The sequence below is a fragment of the Artemia franciscana genome, chromosome 21 (genome assembly GCF_032884065.1).
Source record: "Artemia franciscana chromosome 21, ASM3288406v1, whole genome shotgun sequence".
In the NCBI taxonomy this organism is placed as follows: Eukaryota; Metazoa; Arthropoda; class Branchiopoda; order Anostraca; family Artemiidae; genus Artemia; species Artemia franciscana.
The window spans coordinates 41788-56885 of NC_088883.1; the positions used below are offsets into that span (position 1 = coordinate 41788).

Consider the following 15098-nt stretch of genomic DNA (forward strand, 5'->3'; position numbering starts at 1 on the left):
CTTTCTCATAGTTTTAATCGGAAGATTTTGAGAAGAAAGGAGAGAGGGAGGAGGCCTAGTTGCCCTCCAATTTTTTGATTACTTAAAAAGGCAACTAGAACTTTTAATTTTTTTACGAACATTTTCATTACTAAAAAATATACGTAACTTACAAATTTATTTACGTAACAAAATTCTATATTCGTATGTTTTATTGCGTATATGAGGGAGTTCACCCCTCGTCGATACCTCGCTCTTTACACTAAAGCTTAAATTCTGTCCCAATTCCCTAAGAATGACCCTTGAATAACAAAGGCCGCAGAATAAATAGTTGAAATTACTAAGAATACTTCAGCATGAAGAGCGAGGTATTACGAGGAGGTATACCCCTCATATGCGCAATAATTTCTGCTCGTTTGAAATTTTAATGCTGCTCCTTACTTTCAGTAGAAAAAAACTTTTCATATTTATTTTTTAATTATTTTTTTTTAAATAATGCTAGAGAATCCTGCGCTCGCTTCATGGAAATTTTCTTCCCCCATGATAAATTCCTCCAAGGAAAGTTCCCCTAAAATATCCCCCTCTTTTCAACCCCCCTCCCCCAAACCAAAAAAAAACCTGAAAACGTATGTACACTTACAAATAAACATTAATATATGTAAGCACTGGTCAAAGTTTTAACTTGTAGCCTCTCCCATGGGGACTGAGGGGGAGAAAGTCGTTCCCAAAGACATAGTTACAAGGTTTTTTGACTACGCTGAATAGAATAGCTATCTCAGAATTTTGATTCGGTGACTTTGGGAAAATAATTAGCGTGGGAGGGGGCCTAGGTGCCCTCCAATTTTTTTGGTCACTGAAAAAAGGCACTCAAACTTTTCATTTCCCGTTAGAATGAGCCCTCTCGCAAGAGTGTAGGACCACTGGTTCGATAAGATCACCCCTGGGAAAAGAAAAAAACAAATAAACACGCATCCGTGATCTGCCTTCTGCAAAAAAACGCAAAATAGGTAGATAGGAGCTTGAAACTCCTACAATAGGGTTATCTGATACGCTGAATCTGATGGTGTGATTTTCGAGTGGTGTGAAGATTCTATGACTTTTAGGGGGTGTTTTCCCTATTTTCTAAAATAAGGCAAATTTTCGTAACTTTTGATGGGTAAGTCTAAACTTAATGAAACTTATATATTTAAAATCAGCATAAAAATGCGATTCTTTTGATGTAACAAGAAAATGGCTGAAATAAATGAAGGGTAAAACCAGAAAAATTTACACATTAAAGGGGTTCAAAAACCCCAACCGAACCTCTTACACATTGTGCCCACCCCAATCACATGAGCTGGTTAGTTATACAATACCGACACACGGAAGGCAACAACAATGGACAGACAAAAGGAAATACGGCATATCAAGAGCAATTCTGGTAAATAAATACGAGAATTACTAATTGATGTAGGGGAAGTTGACACACTACTCAATTCCTTTTCTCGTTTTTTTTTTCAAATATACTAATCCAGTCTGCTGTTAAGACATCCCATCCCACCCAGCCCTAATGGTCCCATATTTAGCCCAATTGGTGCGTAGAAACTAAAAGAAAAGACTAAACCGATAAAAAAAAATCATTATTGAAAAAACTTGGGAATAAATGCTAAAATATTATCATTGACAAGACAACATTCATTTTATTTTTGGTATATAAATTTTGTGTTAGCCTTTAGACGAGATGAGGGAGAATTGACTTTTCAAAAAATTATTAAAGAAAACCCAGTATCCACTTTGTTTTTGAAAAATTTATTTTTAAAATTTTGCCAACAAACAAGTTTCTCATAGAAAAGTAAAGAGCTATTTCAGATAAAAATCGAGAAAAAATCAAGTTAAATAACAATTTAAGCTTTAATCAAAAATAAATCATGTAATTAACAAATTTCGTTTCGATTCGTATTTTTTTATTTGTCATAATAGAAGAAAAAAATGAAAATCATCACATTAAGCAGAATTACTTGGAAGTAATAAACAATATAGACTAATGGTTTAGTATATACTGACATGCGTACCTCAGAGCTTGGGCAACTTTTCGGTAAATTTCAGATTTTACAAATTTCCAGGCGAATTTTACAGGCTTCCACAATAACATTACAAGTCCTAAGGACACCACTTATAACCCTTTCCCCAAAGATCTGAGGGGCTGTGTCTATCCTAGAGGCATTGTTATATGACAAGTGGACTATTAAAAAAGATATCTAAAAGTTTTGATCAGATATTTAAATCATTCAAATTTGATCAAAATATTCGATGACCCTCTTGATGAAAATAAGTTTGTCTGATATATTTGGGGGGAAAGGGTGTTGGAGGGAGGGGGCTAGTTACCTTCTGATCACTTTTTACTCTTAAAAAGAGAATTGGAATTTTCCATATCAAATTTTCCATTTTTAAATTTGATATGACCATCCCATGAAAAATAATCTCACATACCCCTGAGCAAAACTTAAAACTCTTTCCCTCGTGCTCTGGGGGGGATCTGTTAATCCAAGGGTCATTGTCATAAAACACATAGACTAGCTGGGGGAAGGAGGCATGGGAAGTCTGTAAAACTCCAATCAATTTTAACTCTAAAAAAGTGAAAATATAGCTAGGAATTTCCAATCAAATGAGCCTTATCCAAAATTGGTGACAACCCCATTAGCAATAACCTTATATGCCCCAGGACACCCTTTCCCAAACCTTAGGGGACTGTGGAAACCTCAGAGGCATTACTATATAACACGTGGACTTCAATTAACAGAAGGGCTATCTCAAAATTTCGGCCAGATACATTTCGGGGGAAAGACTTTTAGGGGTCTAGTTGCCTTCTGATGACTTTCGACTCTTAAAAATAAAACTAGAAATTTCAAATCACATGAGCCGCTATCAAAGTTGATATGACAAACCCATCGAAAATAACCTTAGATGCCCCTAGGTTACAACTTACAACTCTTGCATCCTAGATCTGGGGAGCTATGTCAGCCTCAGAGGTTAAATTAAATTATATTTTCACAATTTATTTTGCTTTTTTTTTTCAATTAAAGTTGTATGAATCATAAGAAATTTCAAATTAAAATCATAAATGTGACGCATAAAATGTAGGGTTTTGTTGACATTACTATTTTGAAAAAAAAAGATAAAATAATTTCTTTCGAAATTTGAACTCAGATGCAACTTGTGTCAAATTACAGCTGTTTGTATAGGTAAGACTTTTGATAGGAAATACGCTCACCTCTAGAAACAAAACGCTTTTGCCAAAAAAAAATTATTACATAAAAGCTGCATGACGTTTGACAAAAAAAAAGGAATAATAATCTAGAAATTAAGGATGATTTTAAGCCTTGAGGAAACAAAGAAGGGTTAAAATAAAAACGGATATTTCGACAAAGATCTCCAGCAACCCGCAGTAAAAAAAACACACAAAAAAATATTTAATTTGAAAAACGATCTTGGTTCTAATGGGAGTGAGGTCCAAAGAGCCATTCACTTACGCACAAAATTTCAGAGACACGGATGGATAATATTCTTCTTTTATTTGTGGGATTCAAAATTGATCGGATTCAGAAAATAGGCAATAAAAAAATAAAAATAAAAAACAAATTAAAAATTATGAATGTAGGAAAAATCAGATTTTTACACAGTGAAGCTTATATCTAAAATATCGAGATCAAGACTAATTTACCCGAAAGTATTACTAAACCTGGTTAATTGTCCCATTTTTGTAAAAGTGACGTACAAGTTTTGTCCCAGTTCTTTAAGAATGACTCCTGAAACTTTTGTAAAAAAAAAAAGTGGAGGAGCCCTAGTTGACCTCCAATTTTTGGCTCTATATATGCAACTAGAACGTTTTTTACGAACTTTTTTATTAGTAATAAATATACGTAACTTACGAATTAACTTACGTAACGAGCTTCTATTTTTGTACATTTTTATTACGTATATGAGGGGGTTAGCCCCCACGTCAATACCTTTCTCTTTACACTAAAGCTTGAATTGTGTTCCAGTTCTTTAAGAATGACTCCTGAAACGCAAAGGCCATAGAATTATTAGTTGAAATTACTAAAAAATACTTTAGCGTATAGAACGAGATATTGAGGAGGAGACGAACACCCATATATATGTAATAATTTCTGTTCGTTTAAGTCTCGCTCCTTACTAAGTTCGTTACCATGATCTGGTTGATCTTGCTCGTACTTTCAGTTGAAAAAACTTTTTGTTTAATTTAATTTCTGATCGTTTTTTAAGTAATGCCAGGAAATCAGGCAACACCTCCGCGCATAAATCCTTCCTGCCCACGGATTTATTCTCTAGACAATTCAATCCTGGTGAAAATTTGCCCAGGACAATTACCCTTAACGAAGTTACACATAGAATTGAGTCGGCAATGAGAAACCAGGACATAAGAAGAAATTTCCTTAGGAGTTTAGGGGAATTCCCCAAGTGTAAAATTTTTACTGAAAAATTTACCCCCTAGAAATCTCCCTCTCCATGGAAAATTATTCTCGTGGCAAATTACATCAGCCAAAAATTTATCCCAATCCCTCATCCCCTCCCCCCCCCAAAAAAAAATATATGCATACTTCCCAATAACAAAAACTATGGAAAAATTTTGTAACTTACAAGACCTTTCCCCGTGGGCTGTGGGGGGTCATGATATCTCCAAAGACATATTTATTTGGTCTTTCAACCTTTCTGAAGAAAGAGGCTATCTCTAAATTTAGTTCGGACGATTTTGAGAAAAAGGGGGCATGGGAAGGGGTCTTTTTGCCTTCCAATTTGTCTGGTCACTTAAAAAGGGCACTAGAGCTTTTAATTTATGTTTGAATGAGCGCTCTCACGATATTTTAGGACCGTTGGGTCGATACGAACACCGCTAGGAAACAAGAGCTACGAGCTCATATGGCACTTGTGACGAGGCGAGAAGAGCTAAGAGCCAAGAGATCATATGGTATGAGCTCTAACAAAATTCTATGAATCAATAGATTGATTTAAAAAGGAAAATGAGAGGCTTAATGCCGGTCAAGATTTGAAATAAGAGCTCTGAGTCACAAAATCCTTCTAAATATCAAAATTTATTAAGATCCGATCACCCACTCGTAAGTTATAAATACCTAATTTTTTCTAATTTTTCCTCTCCCTTTTGCCCCCCAGATGGTCGAATCTGGGAAAACGACTTTATCAAGTCAAATTATGCAGCTCCCTGACACGCCTACCAATTTTCATCGCCCTAGCACGTCCAGAAGCACCGAACTCGCCAAATCACTGAACCCCTCCCCCAACTCCCCCAAAGAGAGCGAATCCAGTACGATTCTGTCAATCACATATCAAGGACATTTTTGTATTCTATCCACCAAGCTTCATCCCGATTCCTACACTCCAAGTATTTTTCCAAGATTTCCCCTTCCAAATCCCCACAATGTAAAAAGATCTGGTCGGGATTTGAAATAAGAGCTCTGAGACATGAATTCCTTCTAAAAATCAAATTTCATTACGATCCGATCATCTATTCGTAAGATATAAATACTCCAATTTTCATGTTTTCCAAGAATTCCGGTTCCCCCCTCCAACTCCCCCGAATGTCACAGGATCTGGTCGGAATTTGAAATTAGAACTTTAAAGCGCAAGATCCTTCTAAATATCAAATTTCATTAAGATCTGGTCACCCTTTCGTAAGTTACAACTACCTCAATTTTCAAAATTACCCCCCCCCCCAATTCCACCAAAGAGAGCAGATCCGGTCCAGTTATGTCAGTCACGTATCTTAGACAGGTTTCTATTCTTCCCATCCAGTTTCATCCTGATCTCACCGCTTTAAGTATTTTCTAAGATTTCCGGTCCCCCCAGCTGCCCCCCCCCCCAATTACGCTTGATCCAGTTGAGATTTGCAATAAGATATCGGAGTTACGAGGTCCTTCTAAATATGAAGTTTCATGAAGATCCGATAACTCCTTTGTAAGTTAAAAATACGTCATTTTTCTTATTTTTCAGAATTACCCCCCCCCCCCCGCAATTGAGCGGATCCGTTCCAATTATGTAAATCACGTATGCAAGACTTCTGCTTATTTTTCCAACCAAGTTTCATCCCAATCCCTCCAATCTAAGCGTTTCCCATCATTTTAGGTCTCCCCACCCCAAACTTCCCCCAATATCACCAGATCCGGTCAGGATTTAAAATAAGAGCTTTGAGACACGATATCCTTCTAAAAATCAAATTTCATGGAGATCCAATCACCCGTTCGTAAGTTAAAAATACCTCATTTTTTTCTAATTTTTCAGAACTAACCCCCTCCCCCAACTACCCCAAAGAGAGCGGATCCGTTCTGGTTATGTCAATCATGTATCTAGGACTCGTGTTTTTTTTCCACCAAGTTTCATCCCGATCCCTCCACTCTAAGTGTTTTCCAATTTTTAGGTTTCTCCCTCCCATCTCCCCCCCCCCTAATGTCACCAGATCCGGTAGGGTTTAAAATAAGAGCTCTGAGCCACGATATCCTTCTAAATATTAAATTTCATTGAGATCCGATCACCCGTTCGTAAGTTAAAAATACCTCATTTTTTTATTTTTTTCAGAACTACCCCCCCCCCCCCCAACTACCCAAAAGAGAGCGGATCCGTTCCGTTTATGTCAATCATCTATCTACGACTTGTGTTTATTTTTCCCACCATGTTTCATCCCGATCCCTCCACTCTAAGTGTTTTCCAAGTTCTAGGCTTCCCCCTCCCAACTCCCCACCCCCATCACCAGATCCGGTCGGGATATAAAATAAGAGCTCTAAGACACGATATCCTTCTAAACATCAAATTTCATTGAGATCCGATCACCCGTTCGTAAGTTGAAAATACCTCATTTTTCTATTTTTTAAGAATTACTCCCCCCCCCCCAAAGTACCACAAAGAGAGCAAATCAGTTCCGATTATGTCAATCATGTATCTGGGACTTGCGCTTATTTTTCCCATCAAATTTCATCCCGATCCCTCTACTCTAAGTGTTTTCCAAGATTTTAGGTTTCCCCCTCCAACTCCCCCCAATGTCATCAGACCCAGTCGGGATTAAAATAAGAGCTCTGAGACACAATATCATTCCAAACATCAAATTTTCATTAAGATCCAATCACCCGATTATAAGTTAAAAATACTTAATTTTTTCTATTTTTTCCGAATTAAGCGGCCCCTACTCCCCCCCCCCCCAGATGGTCAAATCGGGAAAACGACTATTTCTACTTTAATCTGGTTCGTTCCCTGATATGCTTGCCAAATTTCATCGTCCTAGCTTACCTGGAAGTGCCTAAAGTAGCCAAACCGGGACTTTAGGTTTTCCCCCTCCAACTCCCCCCAATGTCATCAGATCCGGTCGGGATTTAAAATAACAGTTCTGAGACACAATATCATTCCAAACATCAAATTTCAATAAGATCCAATCACCCGCTCATAAGTTAAAAATACTTCATTTTTTCTATTTTTTGCGAATTAACCGGGCCCCCACTCCCCCCCAGATGGTCAAATCGGGAAAACGACTATTTCTTATTTAATCTAGTCCGGTCCCTGATACGCTTGCCAAATTTCATCGTCCTAGCTTACCTGGAAGTGCCTAAAGTAGCAAAACCGGGACCGACAGACAGACCGACAGACTGAACGACAGACAGACAGACCGATAGAATTGGCGACTGCTATATGTCACTTGGTTAATACCAAGTGCCATAAAAATAATAATAAATAAACACTCATCCGTGATCTTTCTTCTGGCCAAAAATACCGCATTTTTTTAGATAGGAGCCTGAAACCTCTTAATTAGGGTTCTATATTGCGATGCGATGGTGTGACTTTCATTGAGATTCTAATAATTCTAGGGGGGTTTTCTCCTTTCTTTGAAATTAAGGCAAATTTTCTCGGGCTGATAACCTTTGATTGGTAAGACTAAACTGCATATTTGAAACAGCATAGAAATTTGATTCTTTTGTTATACATACTAGTATCAGAACTCCTTTTTTTAGAGTTTTTATTTTTATTTGCTTTAACTAGCAACAGATTTGCTGCCCTTCGACTTTAGATTCAGGCTAATTCATAAAATGAAACACAAAATTTATTTGAAGTCTTATATTTGAATTTACATTTGAATTTATCCTAAAAATTAAAATATGAACGCTTAAATCCGTGCGTATGAACAATAAAAAAATCATACCTGGCAAAAGAGCAGAACTCTGAAGGGCAAAATTGCTAGCCGTGACGTTCAAAAGTGAAAATCATGAATAGGCATTCTATCAAAAAGACTTGTGACACATAAAACTTACAATGTAATACATTGTATAATAAATAACCCTTGAGGAAACTTCTTTTAATGGAGGAATGACTTTTATGACCCAAAAATATACTTCAATTAAAACACCCAACAAATGCCTTTCGCATAACAAGAGTGTGAAGAAATAATTACACTTGACAGATATATGCTCCCTGAAAAAAAAGGAGTGTAATTAAAAGTAAAAATGATATTCGAAAACATAACTGAAAAACCTGAAGCGATTTTGAAAGAATGTTAAATTATACCCGAAGACCGCCATGTCGGATTTCAGACTCATAAGAAGTTGCTACTCATTTTATGAATTAAGCAATAACAATGCAGGATCTCGGCCAGACATTTAAAGAAATAACCAATCACAGTGCTGGATCTCAACAGCTCAGTGGTAGATATATAATTATTTGAAGCCCGATTATTTTGTCAAATAAATTCTGTTTATTTATGTAATCATCACAAGCTAGATAATTATGTCAAATAACTTAATGAAAACTAAAACGCTATAATTTTAACTTTTTTCTTTTTCAAAATAGAAAATTATATAAGACAAAAAAGTTACAAATTAACTTACCAAACAAATTTGTTTATATTCGGGGAAAAAATGCAATCTTTTTATATTTGTCAAGTTGAAACTATCACGTTTACCTGTTTATTTATCTAACCTAAAATTTCAACGTAATCTAGTTTACACTTAAAAATGTTAACTAGTTGTTCATAAACAAATTAAAGACATCGCTATATATGTAACAAATAAATTAGTTCGGTGCGCTGCATGGGAAAAACACTCAAAGCGCTGTTCTGTGCGCCGTGAAGTGCCGTATTGTGCGCCACATAATAAGACTTAATGCGATGCACAAAAAATACTTAGTTCGTTGTATAAATAAAAAATAATAATGCGCCGTGTGAAAAAAAAAACAATGCGCCGCATAAAAACAATTTTTCCCCTTACCGTACTTGGGTAAGACAGGCAATGCATATAGAAATAAAATAATTTAAATATTTCTGACCTAAAGAAATTAATACCATAATATTTCCAGATAATCCTCAAGCTGATCCCACGAGAACAGGTAAATATAGATTATATCCTGCTTTGAATAAAAAAACTAACAAAATGCATTTAAGGAAAACGGTCAGTAGCCCAAATTTTAAAAATAATGAACCAGAAAACAACCTCTTAGACCACTTAAAACCGAGTTCTGCTGAAGAAAACAATAGTTTACCCAATTTGTGGAGATTTAATTATGAATTTAATGAAATAATTATGGATAGCATGATCAGAAAAGCTGTAATAAATCTGGATTATAAATTTTTGTCAATCCTCGTCATTATTAAAAGTAATTTAATAAGAGATATAATGAATATCATATTATATTGTCAATTTTCACAAGAAGTAATCAGGGAGAGTTTTGAGTACATAAGAAAACTTTAATCAATCACTTTTGAAGCACTACTTAATAAGGTCAAGAAGATGGCTTACCCCCTGATAGCAGACCTCATTAGCGAAAGTCTAGATATTATGCGTGACGTAGATGGTTTTACAATTATCTGGCCTCTACATCTTATATTAATACTAGCAGAAAAAGACTTCAAATTGTCAATAAAATCAAACTTAATTCTTTCACTTTACAACAAATATACTAGTACTAATTCAGAAAATGACATTTTAGAGGGATGTCCCATTTTACATAAGAAAGATTACGATGCACTAAAAAACTAACAGTAAACTTACACAAAAACAAACAAAACTTTTCGTCAGAGGTTTTTCCGGAAACAGACATTATCGTATCTGAAACCATTGTAGATTTTGTCAATCCTTCATATTGTTATAAGTTATTAAAATATAATATAATTCGCACTAAAACCGATCAATCAAGTTTAAAAGGACTATGTAGAGAAAAAATACGGACGATCATGCAAAGAATGAACATAAACTATACATACATAGAAAGTTTCCAAATACCAAAATGTCTGGTAGATCATCTAATGTGCATTAACATCGAAAACAGCGACCAAACATTCGAAATGAACTTTAGAACTTGTGATTCTTTAAAATCAGAATTTAAAAAAGTTAATGAAAAAGGACCTATCTTCAATATTACAAAACTAACAAGAAATCTGTAGAAAAACTTATACTTTAAGTTCTAACTAGAAAAAGTAACATAATTCTTTGGAGAATAGGAAGTTAATTTACTTTATACCAGTTTGTTTTATATACTAATGCTATTAACATCTAATCTTGGTGGTAGTAGTGGAAAAAAAAATAATAATAATAATAATAATAACAAGGTGGTGTAGCTCCAACACAGTTAAACTCCCCCCCCCCCCAAAAAAAAAGAGGTACAATCCACAATCCTTTAAATAAATGATATACAAATCTTATTTATACTAATCACTGAAATAACTTTTCTAGAAAAAATGAAGTTGATAAAAATATGTATGACCCTGTGTATCCATTCCAACACACAAGACATCATAAAACATGGAGTAATTTTCAATCATGAAAATTCACTTCTAACCAGTAACAACGCGTGGAAAATATTTATGACACTAGATCCTAAACCATTCGAAACTTTATTCCAACAGGTAATAAGGCTAGAGCAAAATACCTATGACCTAAAGGAATCAAATTTTCAATTCCTAAAATCGGACAAGGGACTACAAGCAAGCAAAAGTACCCATAAGGAGAAAAAAGAGGCACCAACCAAAATTCTCCCAAAACTCAAGACAAAGAAATTAATAGATGATTTCGATGTAAAAATGGCCGAAATTGATAAAGCCATAGGACTTGGGAAAGCCATAAGAAAGAGGAGAAAAAGATCGACAAGCGAAACCCAAAACCCAGATACAAACGATATAGAAAACCCAAGCATAAACAAACCAATTAAAACCAAATTAAGAGAAAGAAAATTTTATGATTGACAATATGCAGTTTTAAATGAGTTACCCAAAGTATGGGATTTTTTTAAAAAGTTGTAGAACAGACCAAAGTCATCTAGTAGGATCGACAAGCAATCAATAAAAAAGGAAATAAATTTATCTGAAATAACACCAACTGAGGTCCAAACCGAACCCATTGCAAAAATTCCACAAATTACACAAGAAATCGTTCCAACTGAGGTCCAAACAGATGTAATTGAGTCCAGCCTTGTAACACGAAAAAAAAAAATACCAGAAACAATAAAGGGTATAGAAGACAGAAGTAATGTCTAATACCACTAACAGTAAAGATAAACCAAAATATAAATGCCAGTACTTCTGCAGGATAATAAATGTTACAACAGAAACTACATGGAACAACAAAACCTCCCGCCTTCCAAATATTACAAACGATAATAATATAGAGACGACCACTAACAAAGTAGCAGAAACCTCAAAATGTACATCAAAAAAATATGAAGCTACTACCTTCTAGGAATCCAATACCCAGAAAGAAGAAACTACATCCTAAACTGAATATACTACAGGAACGGAAATTGGAAAAACATTCCCCGCAACTATAACCACGACTATTGACCAACAACCAATGGAATTAGATCCCTCAATAACAGAAATTACTACGGAAAATATCCCTAATATACTAATACCAGATAACAACGACAAAATCTTGATAACAGTGAGACAACCATTCAGATCCACTAGTTGGATATGGACTTCTACAAAAAAAAAGGAAGAATACAAGTTAGATGGAAAATTCCTTTTGTTGACGTCGACTATGGTAGAACACAATGTATGGATGAGCACAAAAAATGCCAAGATGAAAATAACTGGGGAGAATGTTGGACTATAGACGGTAAAAAAAACTTGTGCGAGACTGGCAATGGCTGATGAGCCAACAGCAAATGAGTTAGAGCTCCTCCCAGAATGAACTATAGAAAACGCTTACAAAATGCCCACTCACCAAGCCTTCCTGATATTATACAGACAAAAATTGGAAGCATTATTTGAACTTTTTAAGACAGAAATACAGAAACTTAAACAAAGTACGACACGAATATTTGAAGTATTTTTCCGTAAAACAAAATATAAAAGATCAACTAGCCTAATCCCAATAATTGGGGAACTTGCTTCTCGTTTATACGGTTTGTCTACTGAAGAAGATTTAAATATATTAAGAGATAATGTTAAAAGATTAAATACTGCCATGAATACGACACTACATGTACAAAAAATACAAGCGAGTATTGCCAACTATCAAAAAGATAAAATTGAAACCATATCCAAAAAAATCTCAAGAACAGGCAACACAATGAATTATTTAAAAAATGAGGTCGACAGAGTAATTTCTGATTCTAGTTTAGCAACAGTTTTATTTGACATTATTATAATGTCATTATTGAATTTAGCCACAGATGTCAGTAAATTTGAGTTCGCGTTATTTGAATTAACAGGAGGATCCCTTTCCTACGACTTAGTAGACCCCTCAGACCTAAAAACCATCCTAAACGAAATAAAAACAAACTTAACATTTGGCCTCCATTTACCAGTAGAACCAGAAGTTGCTAACCTATTCTTATATTATACTAAACTAAAAGTACATATAACCGAAATTAATTAACAACTTTTTGCAGTAGTTACAATCCCAGTAATTAATCAACAGTCCACATATGATCTATACAAAATATCTACTTTCCTCATTAATATTAAAAAAACCAACTCCTTCATGAGCATTATGCCTGAAGCAGAATATATGCTGATTGATCAGACAGAAGAAAATATGCACTAGCAAATTCCCAGGATTTAAAAGAATGCGTGTCATTTAAAAATTTAGTCTGCCAACTAACGCTACCTATATATAATGTAAAAATAGGATCATGCATGCTAGATCTCTTCCTAAAGGAATCACAACAACAAGATATTCCTAACTCATGTGATGCTTTAGTAGGAAGAACAAAAAGAGAAATCTTCATTAATTTACGAAATGACTAATGGTTATTTACAGTACCTAAAAAGACAGTAGGAACTCTAACCTGCTACAACAATACAGAAAAGATTGACCCCAGTTATCGAACTGAAATACTGTTACAAGACGTTGGAACGATTACAATAAAACAAGGTTGCAGACTTGTGACAAAAGAAACAACTGTACAAACACCTTTGATCACAACTAGCACAAATGTTATGAGCCCAAAATTAATAAACTTCCAAGGAATAAACTTGTATTTTACAATACCGAACATGAACAACGAAGAATCAAAAACATCAATAGGGCCCAAGATAGAGAAGATTAAGGGTACTATGCAGTTAGCAAAAAAAAAGAGGCATTAGATCTACAAATACCGTTGTTCACGACCGAAGACCAAAGATTAAAGTACGTGGAAAGCCAATACGGATTATTCTCAACAAATTCGTGGTACAATTTCATAATCACCATATTTGTGGTATTTCTTATATCTCTAACAATAAGAGCGCTACTCACAGTAAACTATTCTCTTTCAGTGTCCCGGGCGTCATTTATATTCCTTGTGTCCCGGTGTCCCGGTCGTCATTTATGTCCAGGTGTCCCGGTCTGTATATACATTCGTTTTTGAATTAGTCTTCTTTTAGTTTTTACCTTTTTTTTAGATTTTTTTAGTTATACCTCATGATTCTAATGATTGCCCTTGAGCTTTGTTGATGGTGATTGCTAATCGAACATTCCCTCTGTCCCCGTCGTCATTTATGTGCCCCCCGGCGTCCCCGTTGTAGTTGTGTCCTTGTGTCCCGGTCGTCATTTATATTCCCTGTGTCCCGGTCGTCATTTGTATCCCGGTGTCCCGGTCTGTATATACATTCGTTTTTGAAATGCTATATGATGAAATAAATTTTTGTATTTTTCCCCTTTTTTTCTTTTTAGTTTTTTTTGGTTTTTACTTTTTGTAGTTTTTATAGTTTTTTTTTCTTTTTCTTTTTAGTTTTTTTTATTTTTATTTCAGGCCACAAGAAGCAAACTCACCGACCTGCATTCAGATGCTTCATTTGTATCGCTTTTCAAGAAGGCTAAAGATGGATGACATGAGTGTAGAAGTAACACTAGAAAACAATCAGTTAAATTTTTTCTACTAGATTGAAGCGGACAGCAACTATTTTACATCCTGGGAGACTCTTTTATCAGTATTTTCAACTTGTCATTATATAAACTAAAAGTTATTTGCTAAAAGTAAAAATGACTGGCACTAGAAGCCACTAGTGTGACTGAAAATGTAGCAGTAAGTGATACAGCTGAAAAAAATAAAGTAGCACTAGTGCCATGAGGTTGTAAGTGCACGATAAAATTTAAAAACGTAGACAACGTAAGGGTTTTACTCGGAAACACTAGAGGGATCAAGTGAACACTCATTTTTATAGTTTTATTAAAAGTATTTTTAAATTGATGAATTTTCAGTTACTGTGATCAGTAGTAGATGACAAATTTCGACGTTCGACATTCTGACATTGAAATGAGATGAAAAAGGACAAAAAACGATGTAATTGAGGCACAGGAAATGCATCAATTAAACCCTACAGCTCCTGATGATATTTAAGCCATGATGATGGGAGGATATAACAGTACAGGAAAATCGAGGTCTTTTCCCTTATATTCATATATCCTGTCCCTACCTTAAGAAATATTATTGATGTAAGTTAGCTAAAAGGCAATGATGTAATATATTGCATTTCTTTTCGGCGGATATACATCGAAAATAAATAAATATTTGGCAGAAAAATTTTATGTAAAGTCTCTGACAAGTACAAATCACTTGTCCATTTTTTAATATAAACAAGAGAATAGAGGTTATCTCTTTTAATTTTCGACATTGTGTTCCTAAGACAAAATATTCCTAATACATGACAG

At 34.8% G+C, this 15098-nt stretch overlaps 1 protein-coding gene across 2 annotated transcripts in view; it reads right to left on the bottom strand.

The window, feature by feature from the left end:
* LOC136041062 (uncharacterized) overlaps positions 1 to 15098 on the bottom strand; it is a 51996-nt gene that overhangs the window by 17409 nt on the left and 19489 nt on the right. The window lies entirely within an intron of this gene.